This window comes from Quercus robur, chromosome 8 (genome assembly GCF_932294415.1).
Source record: "Quercus robur chromosome 8, dhQueRobu3.1, whole genome shotgun sequence".
NCBI lineage: Eukaryota > Viridiplantae > Streptophyta > Magnoliopsida > Fagales > Fagaceae > Quercus > Quercus robur.
Genome location: NC_065541.1, coordinates 30,306,572 through 30,328,371, shown reverse-complemented (window position 1 = coordinate 30,328,371; position 21,800 = coordinate 30,306,572).

Sequence of the window (21,800 nt, the reverse complement as noted above, 5' to 3'; positions counted from 1 at the left end):
TTGCTTCTTGGGAAAATTTTTACTTTACTTTGGAAGGCACGGTTTTGTGGATGCTTGAGCCATAAGTGTTGTGATTCAAATTAAGGATGGTGATGATCCTGTTTCTCTGATCTTGGCAGAAACTCTTTTAGGATTGGACTCTATATTTCATGGTGGAGAGTCACAAAACTTTCTTGGGAGTCCCTTGACTTTGCAGATATGGCTAATGGAAAGACTGGATATGATTGCCAGGCCTACAGTTGGCAATTATGGTCTTGGCAATTTTCTCAATAGGATTGTCATCAAAACTGAGTGTCAAACTGAAAGTGATTGAGTGAAATTTCTGAACAAGAAATCTAGTGCCTCCATTCGATGGAATTGTTATTGGTGGAAGTGTCCACCCCCTCTGCTGTGGTCTCTAAGATCAAATCACATCTTCATAGTTAGATTAAGGAGATAAAATTTCTATAAGGCGGATAGACTCTTGAGGCAGTTCCAATATGAGCAAGGAATGCCAGGTGGAAAAGGAAGAAAACATTTTACTCCTGTGGACACAAATCCTACTTCTATAAGGAACATGTTGTTGGATTTGGAGATGGTTGACCAAGTGGACCAATTTTTTGGTCAAAGTTCACTTTCACAAGATGACCACATAATACTCTAATTTGTTGGTGGACAAGATTGCTGACAAGGAGGCTAACATGGTTGCTATGAGAAAACAATTTCTTAGAGACAATCGAGAAAGATATGATGATGACAACTATGAATTTAAAAGGACAAAAGTGACAAATTACCTAGCATAGAGGAAATCAATGATCAACCAAAAGAGAAACGATTAAAGACAAAGCAATCTTCTTATTTTTGGCTTCGAACATGCTTATTTTAAAAGTTGATGCAAAACTCTTAGGTTTAGGAATTATTTAGGACTTCCAAGTTAAGGATTCTATTTAGGGTTTAGGTTTTTAAGGTTTGGTTTTTTATGGCTTGGTTTAGGGTTTGGGCTTTTAGGGTTTGGTTTTTTATGGTTTGGTTTAGGGTTTGGGTTTTTGATTTTTGTGTAATGGAATGGTTGAATTTTGGAAAAAAAAAATTAATTTTTCTTTTGCTTAATGGGTAAATGGTGGATTTGGGGAAGTTGTGACTGAACCAATGTATGGTTGCCTCCGTACCTCCTTGGCAGAAGGATTAGGCCATCACGTAGTTCTTTTTTGTCTGCCTTAATTTTTGCCTAGGCTGCCCTTTTCGGTTTTCAACCTCGTAGGCTTTCTCGCTTTCTTCTTTTTTTTCACTCTCCTTTTGCGTAGATTGCCCTTTCGGGTTTTCAACCTACCATTTTTTTTTGAAGAACCTATGAATGGAAATAGGATAATTTACTACTACTTCAGACGTGGTGTTTTGAGACTACCACCTCAAACGTGGTATTTCTTCAATTGATCCATGTTGGTTGGTTCGGTGAAAGGATTTGCATCTAAGTCCATCAACCTTACTGCTCCCCAAAGTATATCTACTTGATAATATATGGGCCTACCCAATTCGCTTGAACTTCCCGTTTGTCTCTTGGATCGGGGCTTAGATCTCTTTCAGCACTAAATCCCCCAACTTTAGATCTCTAGTTCTTACTTTCTTGTTAAAAGCCTTCCTAAGTCTCCTTTGATAACCTTGAATGTGAATCAAGGCCTTGAGTCTTTTCTCATCCAGCATGCATAACTAGTCATATTTGCTTTGCAACCAATCTACTTTAGGGATTTCACTTTCCAGTACTATCCTCAGTGAATGGACACCCATTTCAATGGGAATGACTGCTTTTATCCCATACACCAATGAATAAAGAGTGACTCTTGTGGATGATTGAATTGATGTCCTATACCCCCAAAGTGCATAGGGTAATTGTAAATGCCAATCTTGTAGTTCTTCATGCTCTTCTTCAAGATTTTCCCTATATTCTTGTTTGCAGCCTTAACTGCTCTATTAGTCTGAGGAAGGTAAGGTGAGGATTTGTGGTGCTGAATATTGAACTATTGTAGCAGCTTTTTTGTTTCTCCCTTGAAATATAGTCCATTGTTAGAGATAATTTCATGTACCATATCTACAAATGATATTAATTTGAATAAATTGAGCAACTTTCTTTAAGTTCAAAACCTTGTATGAGGCAACTTCCACCCATTTAGTGAAGTAATCTATAGCAACAAGTATAAATTCCTGGCCGTTGGATGCTGTTGGATGAATCTTCCTAATAATATCTATTCCCTGTGTAGAAAACGGGTAGGGTGAAGTCATGGTATGTAATGGCCTAGGTGGCATGTGCTTCAGATCTCTATGGACTTGGCACTGATGGCACTTGCAAACATTCATGATAAGGCATCTGCCTTTCTTCCTTGATCTTCCATATATTCTAAATCTGAGAAATTATCAAAGCTAAATTACCATATACTTCCAATTCTTTTACTCCAAGACCCAAGGTTGCTTATAATCCCATAATGCAAGCTTCATATTTAGTGGCATTATTAGTAGCAGGAAAGTTAAGCCTACCAGAGAATGGGATGTGTGTGCCTTTTGGAGAAATTAGGAGAACCCCAATGCCACTTCCATTTTGATTAGTTGCTCCATCGAAATACATCTTCCATGATTCTACCTTAATCTTCATGATATCCTTATTTGGAAAATCTCCTTGGATTTCTTCAGCTTCTTCAGGTGAACAATGGGCTAAGTGATCAGCAATTGCTTTCCCTTTCATAGATTTTTGAGTCACATATTTAATATCAAATTTTGATAGAAGCAAAACCCATTTAGCTGTCTTCCCATCTTGCGTAGGCTTTTCCATCAAATACTTCAAAGGATCCATTCTTGCAATCAACAAGACTTTGAACACAAGCATATAATGTTTGAATTTGCAAGTTGCCCATACAAGTTCTACACATGTCTTCTTAAGTGGTGAATACTTTTCTTCATAAGGCAACATCTTCTTGCTGATGTAATAGATTGCATTCTCTTTCCTAGACTCCTCTAGGTATTGATAAGAAAACCCCCATTGCTGTGTCCATAGTTGTGAGATACAACAATAGTGGCTTTTCAGGTACCGATGGAACCAGTATTGGTGGCTTCATCAGATAATTCTTGATCTTCTCAAAAGCTTCTTGGCATTGTTCATTCCAGACTGTGGGAACTTCTTTCTTGAGCAGTCAGAAAATTGGTTCACATGTCATGGTGAGCTGGGCTATGAATCTGCTGATGTACTGTATCCTCCCTAAAAATCCTCGGATCTCTTTTTTAGTCCTTGAAGGCTTCATCTCCAAAATGGCCTTGATTTTGTTAGGATTGACTTTAATTCCTCTCTGACTAACTATAAACCCCAACAGCTTTTCGGATTTTTCACTGAAAGTGCACTTCTTTGGATTCAACTGGAACTTATAGAACAGGATCCTTTCGAAGAACTTCCATAAGGCTGGTATGTGCCCTTCACGATCTTTGTACTTCACTATCATCTCATCAACATAAAATTCTACTTCTTTGTGAATCAAATCATGTAACAAAGTAGTGGCTACACGTTGGAAAGTAGCACCAACATTTTTAAGGCCAAATGGCATGACCTTGTAGCAATATGTCCCCCATGGAGTAATGAAGGAGGTTTTCTCCATATCTTCTAGAGCCATCTTTATCTTATTGTATCTTGAAAACCCATCCATAAATGATAGCAAGGCATGTCCTATTATATTATCAACCAAGATATCAATGTGGGGCAAGGGAAAATCATCTTTTAGGCTTGCCTTATTCAGGTCTCTAAAGTCTACACACATTCTAACTTTCCCATCCTTTTTTCGGCACCAGAACCACATTAGCTAACCATTCTGGGTAGTTGACCACCTTTAGGAATCTAGCATTGTATTGTTTCTTGACTTCTTCCTTGATCTTGAGAGTCCATTCTGGCTTCATTCTTCTTAACTTCTGGGCTTTATGGTTGGATATGTTGGAATGCAATATTATGCTATATCTGTATCAATCCCAGGCATATCTTCATAGAACCATGCAAATACCTCTTTGAATTCTGTCAATAGGGCAACTAATGCATCTTTCTCAGAGGTGGTTAGGGTGTTGCCCACTTGTATCATTTTTGGTTCATCATCAGTTTCCAAGTTAATAGGTTGAGTTTCTTCTTTTATAGGTTCTAAATGCCCTTCTTTTGATTCCTTATTATTAAGTCTCCCCCTTTGGCTATTCCGTGACAAAACCCTAAAACAGACTCTAGACTTAACATGTGAGTTGGGAACAGTTGAACAAAACTCACTCACACCTAACTCTAGAAGCTGTGAAGCACTTGAATCATATGAACATAATACTCCTGAAACACAACAATACACCATGATCATTGTAAGCAGAAAATTATAAATGCATATGAAACAGGCAAAATGTGATCAAGCAAAGATGGAGTTAATAAACAAACCATGACTTGATCAAACAAGTGAACACCACAAGGTAGTGATCACAGTGCTCATTCACACTTGGAATGAACACAAGGACATACAAGTTAACAAGCACAAGGCAAGACACTTGTATGCTCAACACTAAACCAATGCATAGCACACAAGGCATATGCATCTAGGAACAATCCTACAAGGGCACAAGAGTGACAGTACATAAACCAAAATGCAGAACATTTAGATTAAAGTACTGATTTCAACATAGCATAAAGGCTGCACTAAGCAAGGTACATACCATAAAGCCTACAAACTATGCATAAAACATTAACCCTAAAAGCTTACAAAAACACATGGGTACAAACCAAAAACATCCTGAATAACAGTTTACAGAACACAATATATCAACTTAAAGAAAACAAATGAAACTGAAAAAGAAAGTAAAGACACTCCCCCTTAAGTAATATTCTCCCCCTTTGATAATGCCCATCACTCCCCCTTTTTGTCATGGAATAGGCTAGTCATCCTCTTCCAGCTTTCTCTGAATTTGATCCAATTGAGCTTGAAGAGAAGTAAGCTTCATATCCCATCGAGTGCTGTGATGGTGTAGAGAAGCTGTGAGTCCAGACACTTTTGTGTTCAACTCGTGGACAGAGGAAACAATGCGACCAAGTTTCTCATCTAGGGAGAGAGTGCTAAACTGAGAGTCACTGTGAGATGCAGACGATTCTGGTTTGGCTCTCTTCCGACTATGTCCAACGCTTGCATTGAATGTACGTATGTTGATTGGACTTGGTTTGGGGAGAGGAGTTTCATCAGTCGTTGGATAAATTCCCTTGAGCTTCAAGATCCGTGAAATAAGACTGCAGAAAGGAACACATATCCGAGACTCATTTCGAAGAACCGTTTTGCGCAGAACATGAAAGATATGAGCACAGATGTCTATTTCCTCATCAGAGATTAGATCATGAAGAAACAAAGCACGTCCGAGGTTCATATACCCAGTGCTTGATAAAGGGTACAAATTGTAAAACATCACAATTGTAAGCACTCTCAGCTTTGGAGAAAGGGAGGAAACACTGATGGATTTGCCATTGGGTGAGAACTCCAAGTCTTGACCAAGACTTTCTTTGAGAAGCTCCTCATCAGGACAGAGATCATCATAGACCGCTGAATGTCGGAAAATGGGTCTATTGATGTGAAGAATTTCTGCCAGATATGTGGGAGAGACAGAAAAACTCTTGTTCCGAACCCAGCACTTAAGTTCATCTCCTTCCACAATTGCGTTAGCATAAAATTCTTTTACTAACTCTTCATACACTTCATCCGGATCAGATAACAGGTAATTCCAATCCTTGTGAGCAAACCATTTCGGAATGTCAGTGTCATGAAGTGAGGACTGATCCAAGGCTCTTTCTAGTAATGGTGTGGCATGTAGAAAGAAATTCTCATAAGATTGATAGGCTGCATAAGATCTGAACTTGTTGGGATCGAATCTCCTTGAGGAAGAGCGAGTCCCCTTTGGCTGAGGTGGATAATCATCAACATCAATTACAGGTTCCTTCCCTTTGGAACTACCTCCTTTCACAGCAGCTTTCTTGAAAGGCGACATGACTAGGCTGCATTATGAACAAAGGAAATGACAGAACACAATCCAACAAACTAAATTAGTAGTGGGTTAGTGGAATTTTAGGGACAATGAAGAAACCCTAAAAGCTGGATGAGAATGGTCATACAATAGCAATGAGGGACACCAAAGGCCTAAATTTGAACTACACAATATAGGGAGACCAAATACAACCACATAATCAGCTGAAAAAAGGACCAAATTCAACAACACATCAACAAGATACCACACAGGATCATAGAGAAACATGATATCAACAGCAGAACAGACAAAAATAGCTAATCCTAGCTAAGCACATGATGAAGAGCACAACTACCAACAAAAACTAGCTCAAACACAGAAACACAAGCATCCAAGTGAAGCTAGAACAAAGAATAATAGTTGAGCTAAAACCCATCACAAAATCACAATCAAACGTGAATGAACCAGAGGGAAAACCATAACAACAAGTAAAATATAGTGCAGGACAGAAAACCATACCTGTTAGTCGATGATTTTGAGCTGAAATGAGACAAGTATGGGAGATCGAAAATGGAGGCACGGTGACACAGTGTAAGAGCAGATGAGAAAGACAATGAACAGTCACAAAAAGATCGAGGGAAAAATAAAAAGTTTAAAAACTGCCCCTGTTTATCCAAAACACGCGATTTTCGCGACTGGAACGAGTCGCCAAAAAATCGCCAGATCAAGCCGCCAAAACACTGAAGGACAAAAAGTTGAAAAATTTTTCTAAGTGTTTTTCGCGACTGGAAGGTCTACCCGCGAGTGAGTCGCGAGCTGAGCCGCGAAAATCTCTGAGTGAACCTCGCGACTGGACCTTCCACTCGCGAACAAGTCGCCAAAAATGACCAGCGAAGATGCGACTGAGGCTCGCGACTTGACATACCCACGACTGAGCCGCCAAAACAGGGCAAAACAGTATTTTTGAAATTTTCAGATTTTTCAAACAAAATACTTTCCAAAAACACCTAAAACACTCAAAAATCTTTTTGTGCTTGAATTAACAAAGATTGAGCATGTGAAAACACATTTTATCAAGTACAATCACACAAATGAATATGGCATTTATTGAACATAAACTTGTGTGTTGTGTGTGGATATCAACAATGAGATAGTCCTTAGTCTAATGTGAAACTTCAATGATCAATTCAACCAAGGCATACACAATTAGCACTAGATCATGTGACCCATCTCAATTATAGAAATATGTATATATAACCTCCCACACAATTTGATAATCATAACTTGGAGCTTTTCATTTGACTCCACTTTCAATCATAACATTTGATCATTTTGATCTTTTGAGGCAAACATCTCTCATTGTGAGAGGGATATATAACATTTCTCTTTGAAGAACAGGCCTTTGGCCTTTTTGAATGAACATTCACTTTTAATATAAGGTCGCTTACCCTTTTTCCTAGTCAAATACTAGAATGTGCGACAGGCTTTTGCAGCTCAATATCTCTTTTCATTTGGAGATTTACATTTGGTGAGCTCTTTTTAGCAAAACAAAAATAAAAAGTGGGAAGATATATAGACACAAGTCTATGCATGTCTCAAGATCAACATAACCATTCACTAATCATTCATGACAAGTTTGAAGATCTATTTACAACAATCACATAGATTTCAAGATTTTTTTTTCCACAGTGATATGAGTGCATGAAAACAAGCAATGCTCGAAAATGCACAAAGCCATTAGCACAAAGGTACAAGGCAAAACAAGTTTTGAGACAAAACTCAACAAAGTCAATCAAGCTTTTTGATTTTCTAATTTTTATGTGATTTTTGGATTTTTGACACAAGAAACAAAAAGATTGATAAAACAAAATTAAGAAATATTCACAAGAAGACAAGCAAACAACCAACATCAAAAACTGCAAAACAAATCAAACAAGCATTGTCGCAAAGCATAGGAAGTATTAATGCATGAACATGTTATAATGCTTATGCATGAGTACCCTTATTCACCCCCACGTCACTTGCGTTTGGGGTGATTTCCTTATAGGATTGGGTACGGGAGTTAGGGCTTTCAAACCTTCGTGAGAAGCTTTCCAAGCAGTTGGTGAATGCACCAATCATCTTCATCACGTTCATCATTCCGGGATCTCCATTTTGACCTCTAGATTGATCACCTGCCCAAATTCTTCTATCATTTCTGGGTCCTCCTGACCTTTGAGGAGTTGCACTGTTCTTTGCTCTCAGCTTTTGGCAATTTGGTCGAGTGTGCCCTTGAAGTCCGCAATAATGGCACACATACGTTCCTCTAGGACCTCTTTGTGGTCGTGGACGTGACTTGGCACGAGATTCAGACCTGCCCACAGACTGATTACGATGATTCAGCATCCGTTGGTCCACCACATTCTTCTTCTCCTCCACCTCGAGCTTCACACCAGTAAGGTCAGCTACAACTGGATCTTTGGCCTTTACAAACTTCACTTCTTTAGTGACATTTCCAGATGAACTACTTCCTCCGGTATATCCCAGTCCGGATTTGTCTGAAAAGCTCTTTTGAGATGATATAACATCATCTAGCTTCTTGGTGGTGACCCTCTCTATTTTAGCATTTGCTTGCACAACCTCATTCTCAAGAAATCTCACTTTAGTGTAAGTTTCGGACAACTCACCATTCAGTGTTTCTATCTCACATTTGGCCTCCCTATATCGAATTAGGAGACTTTTGTAGTCCTCCTCAGCCTTCTTCATTTTTCTCACAGCAGCCTTGGCCACCCTTGTGTATTCACCCGACTTCTCCAAGAGTGAGTTATAATTCTCTTGAAGATTTGCTGTGCTTTCTTCTTCTTCAGCTTCTGATTCTTCAACAATTCCTAGTGATTCATCATCACTATGTTCTCCAAGGTCTCGTACAAGCAGATTCAACTCATCCGAAGACTCAACATGAGCAATAGTCATAAAAGCTGAATAGTTCCCCTCTCCATCACAGCTCTCTTCAGATTCTGAGTCAGACGAGTCTGAGTCACTCAAGGTCGTGGCATACACTTTGCCTTTCGATTTCAAATAATTCGGACATTCCTTCTTAAAGTGTCCATGCCCATTACATTCAAAACAAGTGACACCTTGTGTGGGTTGGGATTCTTTTCCATCTTTCTTTTTGAAATCCCTCTTCTCCCTTCCAGAACTTTGGAATTTTCTTTTATCATCAAATTTGCCATTATTTTTGAATTTCAAAAACTTTCTGAAATTTTTAACAAGATAGGCTACATCTTTGTCAACCACATCTTCTCCCGATGAGTCTTGATCTTCCACCTTCTCATTAATGGTCTTTAGAGCAAGGGATTTACTCTTCCGTTGATTGGGCAGCGACATCTCATAAGTCTGCAGAGAACCAACCAGCTCCTGTACTTTGATGTCGTCAAGATCCTTGCTCTCTTCAATGGCTGTCACTTTAGCACGAAAACTTTTCGGCAATGATCGAAGGATCTTCCTTACAATCTTTGAGTCCTCCGTTTTCTCCCCCAAGTTAAACTTACTGACAACCACCTCATTTAGCTTCCCATAGAAAGAGTCAAAAGACTCATCCTCACTCATTTTAAGCTCCTCAAACCGAGTGGTCAGCATTTGTAACTTGGTGTCTTTCACTTTCTTCGTGCCTTCATAAGTGGTTTCCAGAATCTCCCATGCTTCTTTGGCAATGGTAATATGAGAAATCTTGTGAAATTCATCTGGAGACACACCACAGAAAATAGCATTGAGTGCTTTACTGTTAGCATTAGATGCAGCAAGTGCTGCCTTATCCCATATGGATTTGGCTGCCTCAGGTTTGGTCCAACCAATCTCAACAGCATCCCAAACGAATTCATCAATAGAACACAGAAAAGCTCTCATACGAACCTTCCAAAAAGCATAATTACTCCCATCAAAATATGGAGGTGCATTTAGGGATTGAGACCTATCCATCTCAAAAGGGAGTCAAGGATCACACAATGGTAATGAAACCAACAACAGTGTACCCGCTCTGATACCAATTGAAAGTTCAAAAACGTGTACAAAACACCTTTGAACGTTTAGACCCCCAAAAACAACTTAACCAACTCAAGCAATATGTCAAACAACTAGTGTGCGGAAACTTAACACATGCTATAATATGAAATTGGTTAAACAACTATCTAAGCCATAACAAAATAAAACCACAGCAGATATAATAAAGGCAAAGATAGAGAGGAAGGAAGATGTAAACACAGAGACAACACACGATGTGTTATCGAAGAGGAAACCGAAGTCCTCGGCGAAAAACCTCTCCGCCGCCCTCCAAGCGGTAATCAATCCACTAGAAAATACAGTTGGGATACAAGGACAGCAATAGACCCTCCAAGCCTAATCTACCCAGTGCACCTAAGCCCTCCAAGCTTCTTGCTCCAACGAGGTTGCGCCGAACCTTTTTCTTTTCTAGCTTCCCGGATTCCGCTACTAGACCGTAGCATCAACCAATGAAGATTGGCTCCTTCCTAACTGCTTCCCAAAACTCCAAACGACTGTCTCACAGAGATGATGATGGTGAGAACCAGGTTTGGTATAATGCCTCTCAAAGATTTGACAATGGAGAGGAAGAGAGTAAGGGAATTTGAAGAGACTCTAAGGTATAGATTGTGGGTGAAGCAATCTGGTTTTTCTTTAGGGTTTCTCTCTCAAAATTCTCTCTGGAAGCTCTCTTTCAATCGTGGGTTAAAGGGGTATTTATACTGGAGTGGGAGAGGAATGTGAAACGTCAGGTTTTGGCAAAACAGGGGTGGCTCGCGGCTTGACCTCGCGGCTTGACCAAGTCGCGAGATCCAGTCGCGAGTTAACCGTATGGCCAGTTGTCCTGTTTTGTCCTGTAGTGCTCCAGCTAGCATGACTGTTCATCTTCCAGCATGCTTGGCACGTGTGCAGCTTCTGGCGGCTTGCAGCCGCGAGTCCACCCGCGAGTCCCAGCCGCGAGTCTCGGTTTTCTTGCACACTCTTGAGCAAACTTCACTCTATCTCACTCACTACCCTTACAACAAACCCACCTAAATACAGGGTTACTAAATGCTGAATTACAAGCAAATTTGGCACGGAATAAAGCCAATTAGATGGTTGAATAAATTCAACCTTACATTAAGAGTTTCTTTACCAATTTCAGAAATAAAAAAATTCAAAGCTAGCAAATAAGAAGAATCAGAAATCATATTATAATGAAAAGAGTTCTCAATAGACTTAATAGACTTAACAGACTCAACAAAAACATATTCTATAGAAATACTATCACAAACGGACTTAATAGGAATAGTAATACTCGCAGAAACAGACTCAATAGGAGTAGAAACTATGTTTTTGGCAAGAGTGACTGGCTTAAGGATCTTGATCTTCTTGATAAGAGTGATTGGCTTGACGGTATTGATCTTCCTCATAGAGTCTTCCATAGGGTGGGCGACTCCCTCCCATACCCAATTCTTCAACTCAGTTGTGGCTTCAAAGATGGCGAGTGGCTTCCAACGAGTTCCTTCTTCCCTCAGCATCAGTACCAGGGGGTCTTCATCCATATAATCCACGCCTTCATCATTATTCCCCATGTCTGTGGGCTTGTCAGTCACATAAGCATCCATGCGCTCTATGTTGTCCATCCACTCAACAAATAAGTCTTGCTTTCCTTTGTTGCTTAAATGGATATATTGGGGGAGATATTTTGACTTGTTCCTTTCCATTCTCTTATCTTCATCTTCAAGACTCTCCAATGTTAATTTTCTAAAACTGTGGATCATCAACTTTCTATTTAAGGTGGCCAATCTAGCGTCTATGTCATCTTCTTCCTCAGTGTAATGGGGTTAGTAAGCCAAGCTCTGAATTAGGGAATGATCCTAACTCAGGAATTTCTCTACCATTCTTGTCATATTAAGGACCGCACCTTTAACTAACATTAGCAATACATTTCCAATCTGAGGGATGCCTATAAGGGTAATCATCATAATCTATATTATTGGCATCTTCAACCTCCTCTCTTGTAGCCTTTAGCACATTTTCTAGTCCATACTCTTCACTCTCGGCGTCACTTTCTATGTCTATAAGTTTAGTTTCAGCATCATCCTCTATATCTCCATCATAGTAGATTACATCATCATCAAAGTGGTCTTCATAAAAAGGCCTTTCATCTTCATCTTCTCTATCACCAGGAGTTTCAGCCCAATCATTGCCACTATATTGGCTATCATAGTCTTCCTTATTGTTGCTTTCACTATCACTATTGCTATCATTCTCACTATCTCCATTGTCACTGCTATTACTGCCACTACTACTATCATTTTTGATATTGCTACCTTCATCATCATCACTAGGGGCTTCTCTCCCTTCTTCATCACTTGTCCTTGCTTCGTACAGACTTTTCAATGCATGTTGGCAAGCCTCCCAATACTTTTCTTCTTCTATATTGCAAATGGCATCTCCTAGAAGCGTAGTCACTGCATCAGGGTCCATGTAATCAGCCCAATCAGTTGGGATCCAATTTGTGTCTTCCTTCTTTAGTTTTGGAAGCTGGTTGTTGCAATCAAATAGTAGCTCAAATCCGAGCACCATTGTTCTTGTCTCAGGGTCAAATCTCGGTTCAAGGAATCCCCAATAGCGTTGACTATCTGCAGCTTTGACAAACTTTCCGTTCAATGTTAGAGTATAGGGATTTGGGGGTTTCAGGGGACAAGGAAGTCCCTTTGCTTTGGCTTTGGCTCGGGCCATTCTTTTCACCTCCATCTCTAACAAGTCATCATCAGTGGGCTTATACCCTAGCCCAAAAGGTGGTGTGGCAGTAGAAATTATTGGGTCTTGAACAATTGGCCTTTTTACCATCTTCCCTAATTTCATTCCTAGAAGGTAATTCATTCTCCTCATCATTGCCACCATGTTGTTGTTGTTATAGGGAGCAAAGTCCATGGGGACTTCTCTACTTCTTCTACTCTTTTTTCTAAACTAGGCTTCTCAATCTCAAAGCTATCCAAGGTCAATGGCTCCTTCTCAGAATCAATACCAAAAATGGGCTTTGGCACATTCAAGGTATCGCCATATATGGAAACTATGGCACCTTCATGTGAAAACCGAACCTTTTGGTATAGGGATGAAGGTACGACCTCTGTGTCATGGATCCATGGTCGCCCAAGGAGCATATTGAAGCATGAACCTATGTTCAAGAATTGAAACTCCACGTTCATGATCATTGGTCCTATAGTGAGCTCTAGTGTCACGGTTCCCAAGACCTTCCTTCTACTATTGTCATATGCCCTCACATGCTGATCAGTAAGCACAAAATCTTCAATGCTTATACCCAAGCAACTTGCAGTCTTTAAAAGACACACATTTAAGGCACTTCCGTCATCAATTAGAACCATGTGAATCCTCTTACCTTTGGCATCTACAATAATATGCAGTGGGTCATTGTGGTGCTTCCCCTTCTTTGTCAAATCTTTGTCAAAATAGGAAATAGTGAGTTCCTTACTTATGGACCCAAACATAGCATTTAGATCTTAGGAAGTTGTGGTTGTAGGGACTTGGATTTGGTTGAGAAGGTCCACCAAATTTTGACGGTGCTTGTACGAGGCCATAAGTAAACCCCATAAAGATATATTGGCTTAAGTCTTCTATAGTTGCTTAAGGACCTCATCCTCCTTAGTGGATGTTTGTTGGGCGGCCTTGTTCAAGGCTTTTATTGGGTTGTCTATCTCCAAATGTGGAGGTTTGAAGTGTCTTTCCCCCTTGTGATATGGGCAATTTTAGTTGGGTCATTAGGTCGATGTCTTGGGGTTTGAAGTATCTCCCCCCGTATGTAGGTATTGGGTTGCTTGATTGGGGTTCAAAGTGTCTCCCCCCATATGTTGGTGTTTGGTAATTTGATTGGGGTTTGAAGTATCTCCCCTTATTTGTGGATGTTGAGTGATTTGATTAAGGTTTGAAGTGTCTCCCCCCATTTGTAGGTGTCAAGTAATTAGTGGTTTCAGTTACATCTTCACTCCATATGTCATACCCTGCGACAGATGTCATATCCATCAACTCTTCCCATGTCATCATAAAACATTCAGGTAGGTCATAAATCAACTCAAACGGGTCTTCTTTACTTTCCTCCTCAGTCATTAAGCAATTAATCCTTGGTCCTCTCCCGCAATTGTGGTTGGGCAAGGGATTATTAGTGACGCTAGGCCGTGTGGGTGGTGCAATCACCTTATTGTCTATTAAATCTTGATTTGCATGACGAAGACCAAAACACTTGTCAATATTATGGCCAAGGCTTTGGTGGTATGCACATCTCTTAGTCACATCAAATCTTGCAGGCAATGGGTTTAGGATTCATCTTGGATCTAAGGGATTTAGTAATCCTTTGGCTTTTAGTTTCTTAAACACTTGACTTAGGCATATACAACTTATGAAATTCCCTCCTAGGCCTTGGAGGTGGCCCTTGTGATATTGGGACTGGGCAATAGGAGCAATAAGTTGGTAAGGATCATTTTTGTATATATTAGAAACTTCTGCAGTTTTAGAACTAGATCCTAAATTCTTTTTAAACCTCAGTGGGTCCTCATTCTTTATAGTACCATTATTTATTGAATCCTCAATTTGGGTTCCAGCAGCAATCAAAGCTTTAAAATTAGGAAAATACTGAGCAAAAAAGTACTTATGATATACAGGTAATAAATTCTTTATAACCATAGCTAACTATTCTTCTTTGCTTGGCCTATTCATCATCTGTGTTGCCTTGGACCTCCACTCAGTGATGAAGCTAGAGAAAGATTCTTTCGGTTCTTGCTTCATGGTCTCGAGATCCCTCCTTGTTATATCCACATCAAAGTTGTACTTATATTAATTGTGAAACTCACGGTAGATGTCTTTCCAACTCCTTACTCTAGAGTCATCTAGGTTGAGGAACCATCTAAAAGCGGCTCCAGTTAGAGTGTTTTGGTACATTTGAGCAAGTAGTTCTTCAATTGCACTTAGGGACTACATGGCCCTCGTATACATCTTCAAATGGGACTTTGGGCAGCCAGTCCCGTTGAACTTGGCCAAAGTTGGCATCTTGAACTTAGGAGGCAATCTCACATCGGGAAAAAGTGAGAGTGATTGGTAGTCCATGAGGTCCTCCATCTTATAAGCTCTCTTGATCATCTCTTCCATCTTGTTCATCCTTTCATTGATCTTCTTCTCACTCTCCATGGTTGGAGGATTATGGTCAGTCTATTTAGTTTTGGCTATCAAGTTAAATCCAAATATATAACTGAATTAACAAATAGTGTTATAATTTTTGAGGGTTTTTTTTTTAAGAAGACATGCATTTCAAAGGATAATTAAATTCAATGCACTTATATGTTTAAATTTAGGCTAAAATGCATAACTCACACTCTAATAAATTTTACCACAATTCATTTAAGTTTTCTAACTTTGTTTTTGTTCACTTTAATCTTCTAAGTTTTAAGTTTTTTCAACTAAGGTATTTTCGTCAACTTTCGTAAAATATTTTTTTAAAGAAAAAAAAATAATTACATCCTAATATGTGTAATATAAATATCACATTGATAGTACCTTCTGTATAGTTTCATTATTGAAACAGAGTTTTCTTGCATTTCACTCTAATTTAATTTCTACTAAGCTTGCTTTTCTTTCAAACTTGAGGTAGTCATGTCCATTGATCTACGATACTAAGCTTGCTTTTAGTTTTACACATGCTAGAACATTCTCATTCCAGAATTTCATTACATTTTCATTCAACAATGTATAACTAAGCCAACATAAACAACTAAGCAATAATTGAAACTACAATCAGCTTAAAACCCAGCAAATCAAACTTAGCAAATACTTAAGTTCTCAAAACTAAACATTCATAGAACACTACAAGCATTACAATTTACACATGCTAGAACATTGGCATTCCAAAACAGCATTACATTTTTTCACTCTACAATGTAGAACTAACCCAACATTAACTGCTAAGCAATAACCAAAACTTCAATTAGCATAAAAAAGCAACAAAACCAGACTTAGTAAACACTCAAATTCCCAATAACTAAACCCACTCCAAAGCAACTCCAACACTCCGAAAACAATAATTAAATTTCCAATACTTAATTTTCACACAAACCCCATTTCTAACTCTTCACAAAACCCAACAAAATAACATCCAAATTAATCAATTTCAGTCATTTCAGAAAAACTAAAACCACCATCTAAGCCCACCAAGCAGTCTACTTTTGCCAAATAAATAAATTAATAAATAAAAACCAATTTAGACCCAATTAAGCACATAAACACAAAAAACTAAAATTGGGGTCAACTTTTAACTAAAACCCATAATTCCAGAAAGCCAAAATTCAACCAACTCCAAAGCTTTTTCTTTTTCTTTTTTTAAAAAAAAAAAAAAAAAAGTCAAAAGTGAATTACTCACAAGTTTATGTAAAACCCACAACAACAACTACAATTAACAACAACAACAACAACAACAACAACAACAACTCACACCTAGATTAAAAAACTAAAGAAAATTGAACTCAGATTTTTGAAATTACCATAATGCAGTTCTAATCCTTTGATTAGACAGCAAATACAATAAAACCCACACCAGCTTTAACTCTGATTTCTAAGGTTGATGGTGACGGTTGTAGGTGAGGGTTACGGTTAGGGTTTTCGGATGCGTTTTGGGTTTTCAGTTGCGTTTTTGTTTAGATAAGGTTTTAGTCTACTAATAATAGGAAAGGGCTCTGCCGCCACTAAGGGAGAAAGAAGAGGACTTGGGCTACTGATTGGACTGAGGGAGACAGAGGAGGCGATTTGGAGATGTTACATTCAAATTTTGCTTTTATTATGTTCACAACTCAATTTTCCAATTGCTGAGTTACTACTCTCTAACTGAAATTTTTTAATTGGAAAAAGCCATGGCTGCTTGGCCAGTGTGACAAAACCATAAGACAAACTAGATATTCATAACATCGAGTTACAAGTTGTAACTCAGTTTTATGATAATCGAGTTTTATGTAAAACTCATTCTTTTAAAAATCGAGTTTTAAAACAGGGACATGGTGCAAAATAGTTTCAAAACTAGGACATTAGGCTAAATATTTTTGGAAATATGGGTAAAAGCCCATTTTCTCCTTACATTGACATCCTCTAGATTATTAAAAAAAACTTTGAAATATATTGAATTTCATATTTTACTCTCCACTTTTCCACACCACCTCTAATCCAAAATTTGAGACTTTCATATTTAGGGGAGATCAATGTCAAATGTAGTTTACATTTTAAGGAAAGTGAGTGTCTTATTTAAAACTAGAGGGGGTGGTGTGTAGAAATAGTTTGCATAGATTAGTATCCAGTAAAAATATTAAAAAGTGAAGTTCTATTTTAAAATCATAAGCATTTTGGATAATACAAGTGGCAAAGCTTGGATGATAAAATTTTTGTTTCAATTGTAAATTTCCAAAAATGGCTTAACTATATTGAAAAAGTCAAGATTTAAAATAGTTAATTCAATAATTAGATTTTCAAAATTCATATTTAATAAAAAAAAATATAGGAAGAGTTTAAATGATTTATTTCCAAACTATTTTGAAGAAAAACTTTGTCCCATTAAAAACTAATGGCAAAATATTTTGCTGCTTTTTTAATACGCAATTCATGAGCTACGCAATTTTTGTATCGAAGATAAAATATTTTCTGTACATCCAACCATAAGTTCCAAAGTCCCATTAGGATCTGGGAATACAATATGGGCAAAGAAAAAGGGAGGAATCTCATACATGGACCAAGAATATTTTGCACTTGTGCTGTCTCAGTTATGCAAGTAAAACCCATAAATAAATAAATAAATATATATATATATATAAATATATATATAAAAAGGAAAAAGAGTGGTGGGGAGGGGGCCAGAGGACTAACATAGTTTCCACTTTTGTAAGTCCCAAAGCTATAGCCTATGGGAAGGCGTGCCACAAAAGTGTGTCTGCAGAGTGGTTATGTACTGATGTGATAGGGATTTGGGATAAGTTGTAGTGGACGAGGCGGATTGTGGATGCTGCATAGTTTTGTTAAGGATGTGCTAATCTACAATGGTTATGTATTTATCAAATAAGGTAACTTCACCTCAAAAAAAAAAAAAAAAAAAAAGGTAACTCTTGTGGTGACACATAACATTTGATTTAGGGGATTGAGAAGGGGTAATTCGTTTTTTTCATTTGATGCCATGTATGTAAAGGTCACTTGAGTTGCATGGGATAGTAGGATGTAAAGTTAAACAAATGTTGTAGTTTAAGGTTAGTAGGACGTAAAGCGAAATAAATGTTGTAGTTTAAGGTGGTAATGTGCATTCAAAAAGTTTAGTGTGCTAAATATAAATGAGATATAATTTAAGGTGATAAAGTGTAATTAAAAAAAAAAACTAGTATAATATTTTAATTGATATTTTAATAGAAATTTTTTTTAATTTTTAATTTATTTTCCAATGACATACCAAACACAATTTCATTCGCATAATTGCTTTTTAGTATATATATATATATAAATAAAAAGGTATTAATATAATACTAAATAAAATTTTTTTAGAGAAATCCAATATTCCATTTAGGTTTCATTTAATAACTCTACTGCCAAAATGCACTTAAAAATTAAATAAAAAAACACCAAAATGAATTTGAACAAAATGAATTCTAGCATAAGAGCATTAGTATCAGGTGTGCCAAATGTTAAATATTTGGCATTTGACACACCATAAAACCTCTCACATGAGGTGTTTAAAATGCCAAACAATTTGGCCTAGATGAATAGTAACATTCCAAATTTGGAACGATACGATCACAAATGTTATTAAAAAAATTCATTTTTTTTCTCTCCTCTCTTTGATTCTCTTTCTTCTTTCTTTTTTCTTCTACAGACTATGTCTCTCTCTTCGTTCACTCTCTCTTTCTTCTTTCTTCTTAGACCTCTTCTCTCTTTTTTTCCATCACTCTCTCTCTCTCTCTCTCTCTCTCTCTGTGGGTTTGTGGAGGTTGACTTGTGGTTATGGTTGTGGTTTGTGGCGATTGACTTTCCGTTGGTGGCTATGGGTTTTATAATGGGTTTGTTGAGGGTATTTGGTTGTGTTTGTTTTGAGTTTGGATTTGGTGGATGTGTGGTGGTTGGTTGGTGGCCACTGTTTGTGGCGGTGGTTGTTGGTTCCTAGTTGGTGCCCACTACCACTGGGTTGTGTTTTGTATATTGGCTAAGTTTTTGTTAATATATTATTTTAATGTGTTGTTTATATTATTTTAATGTATGAAATCGAAGAATAGGATATGTGAAGTAGTGTGTGTTGTAAAATGATGTGCTAAAATAATAAAGCAGGCTTTTTGATGTGTTAAAATGACATACTTTTGCAATAGTTGATGCTCATGCTCATGCATTCTAATTTGACCTCTATTTTTTTTTTTTCTACTCTGCTTTAATTTTTTAAAACATCTAAAAAAGAGAAAAAGGTGTCTATTTTACTCTCTCTCTCTCTCATTTTTAATTTTATAATTATCAGTCCTCCCATCTTTCAAATATATTAGGTTAGGTTTTAGACGGGGTTGTACATTACTCCCAAATAGCTATTCTATTAGAGGCGAAAATGTGATGCCATCAAATTTATAACAATAACCAGTTAGTTCTCTTATTGGCAGACTCTTAATGCTTAAGTACAAAAATAGACTATGATGCAACTCAAGATACAGCATATGTTGCTATGGTTCTTAAAAGTTAGAAATTATGGACGCAATGTATGCGCGGGAAAAACCAATTCTTTTTGGGCAACTTGAGGTAGTAGAGGTTATTAGAGCATTCTCATCCCATTATGCAAAATGCATTTTGGATGATATTGTAGCAAACAAACACCAAAAACAACACGGCATCTTATCAAAAACTGTAGAAAATAATACACCATGCTAGAGTAACATCTACAAAATAGATGTTATTGTAGCAAAATACATAATTACATATCACTTTTTGGATTTTTTTTAATCACTAGCACACTCTCTCATTGGCAAACAAACTCATTCCCTCTCTCTCTCTCTCTCTCATCATTGTGTTGTTGTCGCCATCGGCGTTGGGTGAAAATGACCTTGCTTTTGAGAGAAGTGGAAGCGAATTTGATGAGAGAATTGCGACCAGGGAGCTTGATGGGATGGCTATGACGGATCTAATAGGGGTTGTCAGTTTTGTGTTTTTATAGTATTTTTTTTTTTGTACCCGTCAAGTGGATCATTGTCGGATCTGGGTATTGGTGGCAGTGGTGGGTTTGGGCAAGGCTTGGTTGGGTGGGCAAAACATTGGTTGTGATATCTGTTATTGTGGTGGCTAGAGAGATAGCAGTGGTTGGATGGCTTGCCACCGATCTTGACAGCACTAGGTAGTGGGTTGTGGTGGTTCTAACATTTGAGTTTAATTGTGGGCAGTTATGCAAGTTTTGATTGGTTGGTTGTTTAAAAAATTATAAGTAAATTATTATTTTTAGATTATTTTAATATGTTGGGAATGCAAAATAAAGAATGAGATTTAGGATGTGTTGTAAAAGTGGTTGTGTAAAATAAATAAAGTAGGTTTTGAAGATGCAAAATACTCTCTCTTTTTTCTTTTTCTTTTTCTTCTTCTTCTTCTTCTTCTTCTTTTTTTTTTTTTTTTTTTTTTTTTTTTTTTTTTTTTTTTTGTGCAAAAGCAATGGGAATGCTCTTATAGGCATTTTGTGGGCCATGAAGATTAAAAAGAATACGAGGCTATCATAAGTAATTATAAAGAGTGTAGTCATTGCTTTTATTAAGTAGGCCTTTAAGTTTTAATTCAATTATCTTTTTTGTTGATAAATATTATAGAATGTCAATATATGAAGTCCACTCTATGATTTTATATGTTATATATTATCTAAGAGTCGGTTTACTGTGGAAGAGATTTTGTTTTTGTTTTGTTTCCTTAATGATGCTTACTACTATAACATTTAGCCAAATAATAATAATAATATAAAGAAAGAAAGAAGTATTAGGAAAAAGAAAAAAGATGACAGATAAAACTTAATTAGGTTTCAGCATAAGGTAAAGTGTACCTAGGTCCATGATAGCATATTAGTATATTTAAAGCAAAGAAAAAAAGGGTAGCAGGTGCAGGTCCAGAAAGTTGATTTCCTTTTATCTCGTGCAAATCTAAATAATGGTGTGGCCCATGCTTTAATTATGTAAGCCTTTATGTCAAAAATATCTCTTTGTTGTATGTTATTTTGCTCATTCTTAGAGTATTCAAATTGAATGTGCTATTTTAGCAAAAATGCTATTTTAGCACCCAAAAAATCAAAAACCATGCTTTTATCTAGGTTGCTAACCTTTTTTTTTTTTAACTCTCTCTCTCTCTCAAGCCTCTGCCTTTCTCCAACTCTCTCACTGTCTCTCTCCTCTCTCTTGGGTTGATTTTTGGTTTCAGTCGAGATGTGGTTGTGATTTTGGTCGAGTTTTGGTGATCGTTGGTGGTGGGATTGCATAATGATGATTTTGGGTGAATACTTATCGATGGGCTAGTGATTAACATGGGTTTTTGATAGGAAATCTTTGGTGGATAGCTTGGTTTTGCTAGTTTCATGTGGTGGTCTGTGGTGGATTTGGTAAGAGTTTTTTTTTTTTTTTTTTTTTTTTTTTTTTTTTTTTTCTGTATTTTTTGCTAGATTTTGTTTCTAACCAATAATTATGACTATTGTGAATCTTTATTATTTTCGGAAAAAATATACTTGTGGTGGCGATGGTGGTGGGTTGTAGGGTGGTACTAGGTTTTATGGTGGTTGCTAGTTGTCG